Genomic DNA, 12104 nt, shown 5'->3' with positions numbered 1-12104 from the left:
TTAGAGTTTATCGTGTGGGTTTCAGTGAACTGCTTAACACAACTGGGCTCTCACTGCAAAGAGCAAAGTCCTTTAAAACCTCCCTCTCAAGGTTGTTGGGGTGGTAGTTTGCATACGTGACAGCAGCTAGGACATGCTGCTTGATACCGTAAACCAGGTGTCCTGAGCCATGGACAGCGTTCCAGAAGTCAGGCTGGCAATCTGTGCCCCCTGAGCCAAACGCGGCCCGCTGCTTGCTTGTGTAAATAAAGCCTCGCCGGAACTGTTGTCACCGTCCTCGGCTGTGTTCCGGCTGCTGCTGCGGAATCCTGTGGTTGAAGCAGACACCGTATGGCCCCCCAGCAGAATATATTTGCTGTCTGATCCTTCCCAGTAAAAGCTCCACCCCTGCTCCAGAACATGAGGTTATCGTCCTTCCCTTGGGAATAGCAAAGGCTTTCCATTGTGGATGAACCGTTAGTTCTGGTCTTGGGCGATTCCATTTAATGTTATGAACTACGTATTGTCCTCTCTGCTTACTGGTGAGAAGAGAGGCTCTTAGGTGTTACTTGCTACAAGTCCCATCATGAAATCCCATGGCATTCTGCTACCAACTTACGGTGTGGGGTCACATAGGTACACACATGCCCAGGGTGGTGTTTGCCCTGACTGTGCCTTCTGCCCCTCCCCCTGGATGGGCAGGGGTCTATATCCTGAACCCCTTGAAGCCGTAGCTTCTTCAGCTCCCCCCCGTACCCCAGATCAGGCCACATGCTGCCCTGTGGTCCTCAGGGCATTCTGCCGTCTATCACCTGACATCCCTCCCTGGGGCACACCTGTCCGTTTCCCATCTGTCCAGCGGTGTGGGGGCACAGCCAGAACAAGGACCACATCTTTTCTAGCATGAGGCACCCACGTTACTCTCCAGTTAAGAGAAAAACAGTTATTTCAAGCAACCTTTGCAGTCTCAAGTCAAGGAACAGAAAATTCTAGAGAGAGGAGTCAATAGATTCCTAATCTGTGTTGGGTCCTATCCTATGTCTCCTATCCAAACACACTGTGTGGTTTGATCTTGCCCCCCATCCCCTGCCAACTGGTGATAACCCTGCCATCAGAACAAGGGAGGGCTTTCCCAGCTCCAAAGAGGGAGACGGTACCAGCTGAAATCTCAGCAGCCGAGGGGGCGGGAAGGAAGATGCGCGAAACGCCAGCGCCTCAGAGGCAGAGAATCGCAGGGAGAGCTTGTCCTAGTGAGGGCAGCAGGTAATAATAGTACCAGGATTGGTATCCCTCCAAAAGGGGGGCTGTCAGGAGAAACGGAACGTGGGCCGGTGCCAGCTGTGAAAGCCAGGAGAAGGCGAGTAAGAATGGCAGCCTCCTTTGTTATTAAATGCGGCTCTGGGGAGGCTCCGGGTGGTCAGCCCCTACCGACCGCTGTACTGCCTCTTAGCACCGTAATGGCGATCTTGATGGTCACTTATTCACATCTGAACAAGCCTGGTCTTCCCAGGTTTGGCCCTCCTCTGTTCCGCTTTGCTGCCAAAGACGATGGGCTTGGGTTTGTGGCATTGCCTACCATTCAGTGAGTCCCTCCCTCTTTGAATTATTCTTCTTCCCTACACAGCTTCCCAGTACGCTCTTGCCCCCAAGGGAAACCTTTTCCTTCCTGCCTCCCACAGACGGAGCTGGTTGCACCTTTGCTGGGGTTATCCACTTGACCACTCAACCCCAAGTCACTTGCACTTAAATTCTGGTCTGTCTGTGAACATGTTTTCTTGCTTGGGCTGCAGGTGGGCATCTCGTGTGTGACTGCTCAAAACCAGCTGCTTAGATAACCTGATATACAGCCCATTGTTTTTACTGTCTATTTGATGCATTTTATTAAATCATCGAAGATACTGAAAAGTGAGTCTCACAGAAAAAAAAAAAGTTCTATTTTTGCTATGTTCTGGGAAAAGAGGATTTTTGAGACTGTGGTAGAAACAGGACACCTTATGTGAAAGACAAAAGATGGTCACCACCTAGAAGCATGAAGTCTCTATGTGCCCTGAATTTGTCATATTTATACTAATGACACGCTTTATGTTTTATTTCTGCTTGGAGGTAAAACTAAAGTTTGGGTGGCTGCCAAGTCACTGGGCTTCAGGGGGATGCTATATATATTCCCAAGGACATAATTACATTGGCATCGCCGTACTTGTCTACTCAGCTGATGCTCAAGTTCAAAATAAAGGCAGTGGAAAGAACATGAGACTCGATCTCAGGAAAATTAGCTCACTGCTCACCATCTATGAGACTGTGTGTGTGTGTGTGTGTGAGCATCTTGGCTTCATTCCTTGATCGGTTAAGTACAGGAGCTGCAGTGGACAGATTCTGAGATTACTTCCTTTTCTACAATTCCCAGATGTTATTTATCTACAGGAAGGCAGAAAAGAATATGACAATGATAGAGCAACATATAAGCAAGTTGAGTCTATTCATTGCCAAGCAGGTGTCTCTGAGTATATGTAAATGTGGAACAGGACAGCAAGGAAGTGGTTCCACAAAAAGAAAGGAACTCCAGAGGCCTTTTGGAACCTGAGAAATGACACATGCACTTTTATATATTTATAAAAAGTCAGTGTAAAGTAGATTTGATAGCTGCTCATTTTGAAAACTAAAGGAAACAATAGATATATAGAATGATGTCAATCATTCCAATAGTGTCCATTTTGTATATCAAAATAAGTGTGATTAAATTTATATTACGCCTTCCACCCGAAGGACAATTATATTTTTGTATGAAATGAGCAGAATGTAGGATCGTTTCCCTAATTGGTCCAAATCAACTCAGTTCAACCAACACATTCTTAATGAATTGATACTCATGGAGTTGGCGGTCTAGTAGGGGATATAGACCAAAAAGTAAATATTGGAACATATTAGGAACCGGTATGAAATAATGTGGCAGTTACAGTGGAGATAATTAGCATATTACATTTTATATTTCACAATTTTAGAAAAACAAACAAATAAGTTTTCCCATTGATAAGCTTAGTTACAGATCTGTCCTTTCCTAACCAAAACAATCAAAAAACAACAAAAAGAAAGTATTAAAATTAAAGTCCATCTTTGATGAAGTGAAGAACTACTGAAGTGCTGAACACAGTACAGGAAGAAAGGCTGTCAGTTGGTGAAACTTGGGCAGTGTGACAGGGAGATACTAAGGAGGAATGCCTTATTCTTCAGAGGAGATGCCAAAGCAAAATGGAAGATACTGGTTGGGACAGCAAATCAGGATGACAGGACAGGGTGCTGGAAGGCAGCATGGAAAGCAAGATTCATCAAGGAAGCAGTGAGACTTGGTACATTTGCAAGGTACAGCTACAAACATGGCATGATAGGAGAGAATTTATAGACGGTAGCCACTGTGCGGCTGACCTGGGTGAGCAAAATGGGTGATAGTTCTCACCCTTCAGAAAGCCTGTGGAATTTTGATTCAGGGAGACCCCCTGCTAACCATGAGTAAGGGTATATCATAATGCAAGGCACTGATGGGAAAAAAAAAATTTTAGGATACTCAGACTAGCACAGAGTGTCCAAGCTATGAATAATTGGTACTTCCATAAAGGGAAGGGGAGAAACACAACAAGAAAAAAAATCACAGTATGGGGAAGGAGAAAACTTGACCAGAGGTTACATGAGGGTCCTATAGCCAGGAGGGAATTCAAAATCTCTTCATGGACTTTCCTTGTAACAATATAATGGGAAAATCTCAGTTTCAGAGAGAGAGATGTGGCTCTCTTTTTAGACATCAAGGAACTTGGGCTAGTTAAAGAAGAATGGGCACACTGCCTCCCTAGGAATATAAAAGTCTTGCAGAAATTTGTGAGAAAAGTATCAGGATGTCTTAAGCCCACAATAAGTAAGGCATCTAAAAATCTGAAAGGTGTCAAAAGAGCCTTTTGGGTTACTTTTACAGCTCCAAGAAGGAGAGAGAACCTCAACTTGTGTTCCATGGGTCAGCTAGCCCCACACATGAGGCCTTCACAGGGACTCCTCAGCGTTGGCTGAAAATGATTCTCTAAATCTTCCTTCCCCAGGACCCAGGTGGTAAGAGATTCCCCCTATTCCTTCACAGGTGCCCCTGGCCTTCCCATCTGCTGACATTTCTCTTGCCTTCTTTTCCCCAGAGCCAACCTATGGTGCGAACAGCCACTCCTGATTTCCAATTCCATGATATTCCTGGATAAAAAGAGATGCACTCATTTGTTATCTAAGGGCCTACGTGGTAATCAGTAAGGGGAAATACATAGGCAATAATAAACTTGGGAAATCAAAAAGTCTCCATCCAGCTCACTGCTGCTCCCATGCTTTGGAGCACTTCACATCTGTCCAGCTTGTGCAGACACGTGTCTTCCTTTAGGGAAAGCTGACACTATCTTTAATCCTTTTATAAAGTAGAGATGGAGGTTTTGAGAAAAAAACAATGCATTTTACTGCCTTCTTTCAAAAAGGTAGACGACACATGGGAATCAGTTGCACTCAGCAACTGCTTTTCCTCGAGTGTGTAATGGGCATTTCAGGGACCCTCCCAACTTCCTGACAGCAAGCTTAGGAGTTTCCTTGTGCAACACCGAGTTTTCCTTGGATCCTTGCTCCTGAAATTATGGGATGGCTGTGGTCTTTTCACAAGTCACCAGAATTAACTGAAAAAACAGTAGTCTTTAAGTATTTCCTCCTGTAATTCTTTTTCCTAACGGTTTGGCATCCGCCTCCTTCGCTGACTGTTACGTACTAAGCTCCTCCCCCTAGAAAAAAAGAACAAATAAAGAATAAGCAAGCAATTAGTAGCAGAAAACACGAGAATGGGATTGTTTGAATAATAGGGAGTGAGGGCATTTTGTTCATTGCTCTAATTTTATGTTATTTATAGTATTGCCAAATTGGTCATCAGATAAAAATAGCTGCCAAAATCATGGTCTTTTACAACATGGAGGTGTTCACAGAGAGAATGTTGAATTCTAGTGTTCCATCACAAAGACAGGGTTCAGAACCGTTGGCTAGTTTTTTTTCCATAGCAAGACAGAGTATCTCTCAGGCTTTCATTCTGATTCCTCTCCTCTGTCTTTGAGAATAATCTGTAGACAGGTCGTCATGAAATTAACATTTAGAAGAAGATTGCCGTCCTAAGACCACAAGGAGCTTAGAAAGGGATCCCAGTTGTGGAGAAAGATTTTCAAGCCTGGACAAGCTGCTTCTCAGATTCATGAAAGAGCTTACACATCATCTAGATCAATCACTATTGGCAATGTTGAAAAATCCTTTACAGGGCAGTAGAGATGTCCTTCCCAGAAACTGAAAATGAACAAATGTTCTAATTCTTCAAAGACGAAGAGGCTGAATTGCACAAACGTGTCAGAAGAAAGACGGGGTTTTCGGCAATGTCACATGCCATTCAGAGGTCAGTGGGGACAGCTGCAGACAGGACACTGGGTTTGGTGCTTAGCGGTTACTTGAGATCAACAAGAAATCAATTCAGAATGGCGAGAACACAAGCTTGATGTCCTCTGTGAGGATAATTTGGAAGTGGCTTATCATAGAGGTTGGTTGGTCAACAGGTAAATGAGAAAGCAGAGGGCACTGTGAGTCAGGGTTGGCTCATTATGAAGCACTCATGCCACACTAACACCTTTCCACTGGACTGATAAAGAGGAGAAATGTAGTTGATTAAACAGCAGTATCTCCATCTGAGATGTTGCAAAATCTGGATAAAAATTTTCAGTCGTAGCCTTGAGGACTGGATGATGATGCAACTAAGACAAACATGAAATGACTGGCATTAATGAGTTAGGGACGGCTGTCCACCTGCAGGGGTGTTTCTCCTGCTCTCTCCCTGGCTGTCTGTTCAGTCCTCTCTTGGGGACTTGGCTGAAGGAAAGGAGAGCCTGCCGATCAGGGCTGCAGAGTCAGAGAAGCTGGGGTGATTAACTAGCACATTGAATGATGCAGCTGAGACGAAAGAAGCCAGGAATGAAAGTGAGAATAGAAGGAGCCAGTGTAGAGGACACTTGCGAGGCTGGACCCACGGAAATGAACCTATGGACACTGATAGCAGCTAAGCACTTGGTCAAATATGCTGGCTACTCAAGTACAAACTCGGGCAGACAGGGCTGAACACCTGCCTAATAAAGATAACCAGGCATTTTCATTGACTGTCAGGCAGTAGGAGTCTTCGGTGTAATCAGTCTAACAGCGATAATGCTCATGTAAGTTAACACAATTATAGTAGAGATGAAATGTGGAACGTGGGCAAAGTAACCTTAGCTCGGCCCTCACCTTGGCTGACAGCATTGATTAGAATAACAGCACAGTAGCTAGTTAAAATACTTGGATATTTATAGGTGCATGTTGCCAAGTAACAGTGAAATTTGGTAAACCGTGTAACTTTGGGGCTGGAAAAGTCAATGTAGAGTGTGTGAGTTGCATTGAAGACTGGTGAACGGACCACACCCACAGAGTTGTGGAGTTTCGTGGTGACTGCCCAGTGGTATGTTTCAGAGAATGACGACTGGTGATAAGGACACAGAAAATAGAGGATGATGGGTGGGTGCAAGAAGAGGAGATGAGGGGATGGAACAAAGACCTGGTGGAGATGGGGAGGGGTTGAGGATGGAAGACAAAGCAGGCTATAGGCATAGAGCTGGACTCGAACCTTCTGGTGATTTGCATGCCTGCGCGTCTTGTCTCTATCTGTGTGCACGCTTCTGAGGACAGCTGGTGATGTGCAGCATGCTGCAGCCACGTACCTGATCTCAGACCATTGCTCCTCACCTGATGCTGTCTTCACCCTTATGCCCTTGAACACAGCAGTAGCTAAATAACCGTGTGAGTGCTTGTCTCTTTAGATGCTAAGGCAGGTCCATGGGAACAAACCCGCTGTTGGTCTCTTTCCTCACTGTATTCTTCGTGCCTCTTGCAAAGCCACGTATAAGCATATTCTAAGCACTCTATAAACATACCGGAAGGAATTTTTGAACATGGCTCAACAATTCAATAACTTCACTATGTAGCGGAAATCTTAAAAGCAGAAAATACCATGGAAAGAAAGAATGCATTTCACGTTAGCCTACGAACATGGCAGCCCGCAAAGGAAAGATACACTTTCTCACTACAGGAGCATTTATGAAAAGTGAACACTTAGTTCATGAAGCAGATTATCAGTAAATCTCATCAGGTGGGTATCATGTAAGTGACATTTTCTCTTCATAATGCATTAAATTAAAAATCAAGAACAAAGAGGTAAATAGAAAACCTCTATACAGGGGCCGGGGGCCGGGAAGGCTCCCCCACTAAACAAAGTAGAAGGCACTTTGCAAAGCTCCTGCATCGTATTTATTTTGAAATATTTTAATTATGAGATGTTGATTTGTGCTGTCAAATGCCTGCTGATTGAGCTGCAAAAAGACATCCTTTGAAAGAGAACATACTGTTAGACGACATAAATTATTATAACATTATGTTTTACACCTTTTATCATTATAACATTAATAACACTATTAAATGACATAACATTAATCTAGAAGCAGGTCTCGGCCATGAATCTTGAGTATTTCTTGTCTAAAGATGCTTATCCTCTGCCTGTCATGGAGGTAGACACCTTTGAACTTCTGCCAGTCCTTAAACGCTAACCTATTTCACAGTTGCTGCAGGGGTCCAAGCCTAGACACCCATAGTTCGGAGGTCATGAGGTTGGTGAATGGTGAAAATAGAAATGGAGGCAATTTCATCAAGAGACAGGAAATCAACCTTGTGGAATACAATCTGCATTTTCTGCTTGGGGTGAATTCTTGGTGTGCCATTTCTGGCCATGCCTGCCTGTAAAAATATTCCTTTGTCATGGTGGCCCAGAACTGATTCTTGAAAGGTTTTGGTCCCCTTGCTCTATTTTGTCTCCTTTGCTCTTTTTTTTGACTCTGAGAGGATCACGGTCATTCATTCTTTTGTTACATCATCTGCCTTTGTTTGAACGTCATCACCATTATCTGACGTAGAATGAGCCCATGACTACAGTTTTCTTATCTCTTGGTGGTGATTCAAGCTGGACAATGATAGAAATTGATTAAAAATAAAAGTAAAATCAAACGAGTTGGGCTACTTTGTTTCAGTAATTTTGAACACCCGAGGGAAAAACCGATCTTATGTTTCTGTTGTTGATTCCTGTTCTTGTTCCTTTTCTTCAGAAAGATATTTCCACGGTGTTGCCCACGGAAGACGGAATTCAGCATAAAGACCATCTCGGGCCGCATCAGAGAGACAGCTGACGTGTCGGAACGCCCCTAGGAGGTGACATCTTATGATACTCAGAGGGCCACAGTGCACTCCACAGAACTGGGTTTGGAAAATAAGGACAGTGCGTGGTGTTTGCAGTAAGTTCCTGTCTCCCTGCAAGGTTCTGGAACCCACTGCAGTAGGGCTTGTCTGTGGGCCTTCCCTCCCGTAAGCCCTGTTCAGCACCACCTGCTGCATGAAGATCCGTCAAGCAAGCAGCACTTCATGACGGCCTGGGACTCCAGTCCCCAACTCCAGTGCCCAGGTTGCTGGGCTGCATGTGGAGAACGCCCAGAGCTTCGAGCCCACACACCTTCCCAGAAGTTCCTGGGCACCCATGATGTCCACAGTCACCATACTGCAAAGCGATGGAGCACATGTTCAGAACCCCACTGTGCACCCTGTGCTTTTTCCATTGTGCCGACCTTTTGGCCCTGGGAGAGCTTCCTGAGGCCTGGCCAGGTCAGGGCCTCAGTGTTGGGCCTCAGCTGATGGAGACTCCGTCCCTGCCTCTGGCTCTTCGAGTCACTGACCCGGGAGCACATCAAGCCCCAAGCAGACCCCCCAGGTGGCAGCGCTCAGGATGTGGTAGCTTCGGGGCTGCTGAGAGTTTGTAATTAGGTGTCTAGCTCTCATCTTAAAAGTCAACGTGTCCCAAGTCGAGTCAAACCTCCATGGAAGAAAAGAATAATTTATTCTGTGACTGCAATAAATACAGTCTGACATCACAGATGTATTCCATCGATTATTCTTTAAACTAGAAAAGAAGTGTGTCAACATAAAAATGGTCTTATTATGGGGAACAAATCCCATGAATGTGTGTACTATTGATTCTCGGTCAAAGATGCCGTTTTTCCGTTTGCAGACAACGATGTTTTGCACAAAAGCTCTCTGTTCTTAATTGCATCTGACATCTTTGCACCTACATCCTGAGGCCTTGATACTAAGATCTCTACTCTTCTTAGACGAAGGGGCAGTCTGTGGTCCCTACAATGAGACTGGTTCTTTCTGTCCGTTCCCAGAGCAACTTGGAGAACAGCGCTCATTTGCTGAGGGTCACTCGGCAGAGAGGTAAGTCACTCATCCTTGGTTTAAATGCAGGCTTAACTCTGGCAAATATAGAAAAGCACGTGGGCAGAGTTCTTTTACAGAGCACATTTCTGTTGCCTAGGATATGAATCCTTAAAGCCACTCTGACCGGTGATTGGAATTTTACACACAGGATGTCTCTGCTTTGCGTGGTTACACGTTCACTAACGTGTGATGTGCCCTTTTGAGTCTGTGATTATTTTGCTTGGATTCCATGCTCAGACAGTGAGAGGGGATGGCTTTCACTTTGACATTTTGGCCCCTAGAGTGGTAGGTGCATGAGAAGCTCCGCCGTTCATCCAGGGGGTGTTATGAGGGGTTGAAGTCTCCTGAGAAGCAGCTGTGGGATGCCTCTTTGACTTTATTGTTTTTTGAATGGAACCACATTCAGAATTCTTTAAGGAAGGAGCTGAGGGGATGAGGCTGAACCTTACTTTAAAGGGACTGTTACCTCGCTGACTGTTTCCGTGCCCAGAATCATACCTGAGCTATTCTGCCAGCTCCAGGGGTGCCATCTACTGCAGCCTATGTAAATGGAACTACCAAGGGGCACCACTGACTTGCACTGCCGTCTATTTCATGGTGCAAACTTAACCATCGTGGTGCAACCAAGGGACCACATCTAGACATTCCTCTTGACAAGTGTGGACCCCATCCATCATAAAAGTAGTTCTCTCTTTCCCTGTACTCTACCTGTACAGGTAAAAAGCTTGGCTTGTTACATTTGTCTAAATCGGATCTTGAAAATCTGAGTGTGGACCCCCCTGAAGAGCCGTGGGTATTCCCTTCTTTGAAAAGGTGAATGATGGTGCTCCGGGGAAGTATCATTTTTAGAAGATAAAGGCTAAGAGGCCCAATCCGTGTGGCCATATAGAAACCTGGTCTGCTCTGCATGCTGCCATATCCCACCTGCTTATATGCCTTCCCCTCTCAAGGTTTCACAGACCCAGTCTCACTCCACCTACTACCCACAGCCTACTCCCCTACCCATAGGGAACCCCAAAATTATTTTTTCTGCTAAAGGGGGAGATTTATCTTACTAGGCTTTTTGTTCATATCTTTGTGCCTTCTACAGTGTGACACAACGTCAAGCAATTCCCGTATGAACGTTTAGCTCTGAATAACAGTGTACCCTCTGTCATCTGATTTTGCAAAATGGCTAAATGATAGATGAGTGGCCCTTCCACTGCTATGTTGTATTAAGTCAAAATCTATTTTCCAGAGCTATAGGTATTTAGTAGAAAATGTATTAAATGGTATATATTTTTTCACTGAGATTTGCGCAGAGGAAAGCACTGTGCGTTTAGAAGTGTGATTGTACCTTCAATAATATCAGATGCCATAGTTCATGTCCCATTATCTGTATTGTGGTTTAGAGGCTGATTCGCTTCTGCAGAGAGATCTGTTCCAAAGAGCCGGGGAGACCTCCCTTTATTCCTAGGATGGGCGCCCCCTGGGGACATTTCTTGACACCCCATTTGTTTGCTCACTTGGACAGAGTCAGCCTTGATGAGGCTGCCAGCAGACAGAACACACGTGGGTTTGGTGGAGGCGGACGCCAGGGATGTCCAGCCATCTGCAGACAGATGCGATGCTCACACCTGTTTCACAAGCAGAAGTCCTTGGGGGGAAGTATGTGTGCAGCAAGGTTTCTAATCATGTGTCTCATGCATCATGTGGCTCTGGAGCTGTTCATGCTGTTCTGCGCTTATGGCTCTGCAACCTTCTTGTGTCAGGACGACGTTGTCTGTGGGCGCCCTGCCCTGAACTGCCATTCAGGGCCCGGCCATTGGTGTGCACCCCAGGGACCTCCGCGAGGCAGCACCTACTGGCTTCGTGGTCTTCTCACTTCAGGGCCTTCCCCTTCTTTCCATCCCCGCCTCCTCCATGGCTGTGCCCTGCCCCTAATGCTCACGCAGGACCAATACCTGCCCCAGATCCCCAGTGCGAGCACCCTGCCCTCTGACTGACCTTCCCTGCACCACTTCCATGGGCTGGGTCCTTCCCTTTGGGAAGATGTCCCTCCTCGGCTCTCACGACCTCACACATCACACCGTCTTGTTGATCTTCTCAGCCCTCCTACTGTCCCTGTGTTTCCTTTCCTGTGTCCACCCATTAAAGGGTGTTCTCGTTTCCAACCATCTTCTTGGGCAGCTTCGTCCCATTCAGCCTTCAAAGAAGGATTTAAGTGGCCCTTGTTCTACTCCTTCTCTTAGCACCTCGAGTTCTGATGAGATCGACCTATGGTGGAACCTTCAAACTGTCTTCTTACGTGTTCCCCCCACTGGAATTAGTCAGGCACTCAAGAGAAAGAGACCCAACAGGCTATCTGTAGATATACACAGAGATAAATAGATGAAAGATAGATAGATAGATAGATAGATAGATAGATAGATAGATAGAGGGAGAGAGAGAGAGAGAGAGAGAGATCGATAGTAGATAGATCTATAGATCATATATATATAGAGAGAGACAGATCTCAACAGATAATAGACAGAAGTAGCCAATAGATCTTTATTTACACAATAGATAATTGTGATTTTATTAGATGCATCCAGCCATTTATATATGATCTGCCTTTTTATTTACCGTCTATCTAGACAGATCTGTTTCTGTCTCTATAGATAGATATAGATATTTTGATAGGTAGATGGATAGATAGATAGACAGATCTCTTTCTATATAGATAGATATAGATATTTTGATTAGATAGATAGATCTCTTTC

General features: G+C 45.1%; 1 protein-coding gene across 1 annotated transcript in view; it reads left to right on the top strand.

Annotated features, from left to right (window-relative positions):
- PUDP (pseudouridine 5'-phosphatase) overlaps positions 1-12104 on the top strand; it is a 166909-nt gene that overhangs the window by 90177 nt on the left and 64628 nt on the right. The window contains exon 5 of the transcript XR_012127522.1: positions 8202-9360. The gene's annotated coding sequence lies outside the window, so the exon portion shown is untranslated. The remainder of the gene's footprint in view (positions 1-8201; positions 9361-12104) is intronic.

Source organism: Manis javanica, chromosome X (genome assembly GCF_040802235.1).
Source record: "Manis javanica isolate MJ-LG chromosome X, MJ_LKY, whole genome shotgun sequence".
Taxonomy (NCBI): domain Eukaryota; kingdom Metazoa; phylum Chordata; class Mammalia; order Pholidota; family Manidae; genus Manis; species Manis javanica.
This window is presented reverse-complemented; position numbering and strand designations above follow the sequence as displayed.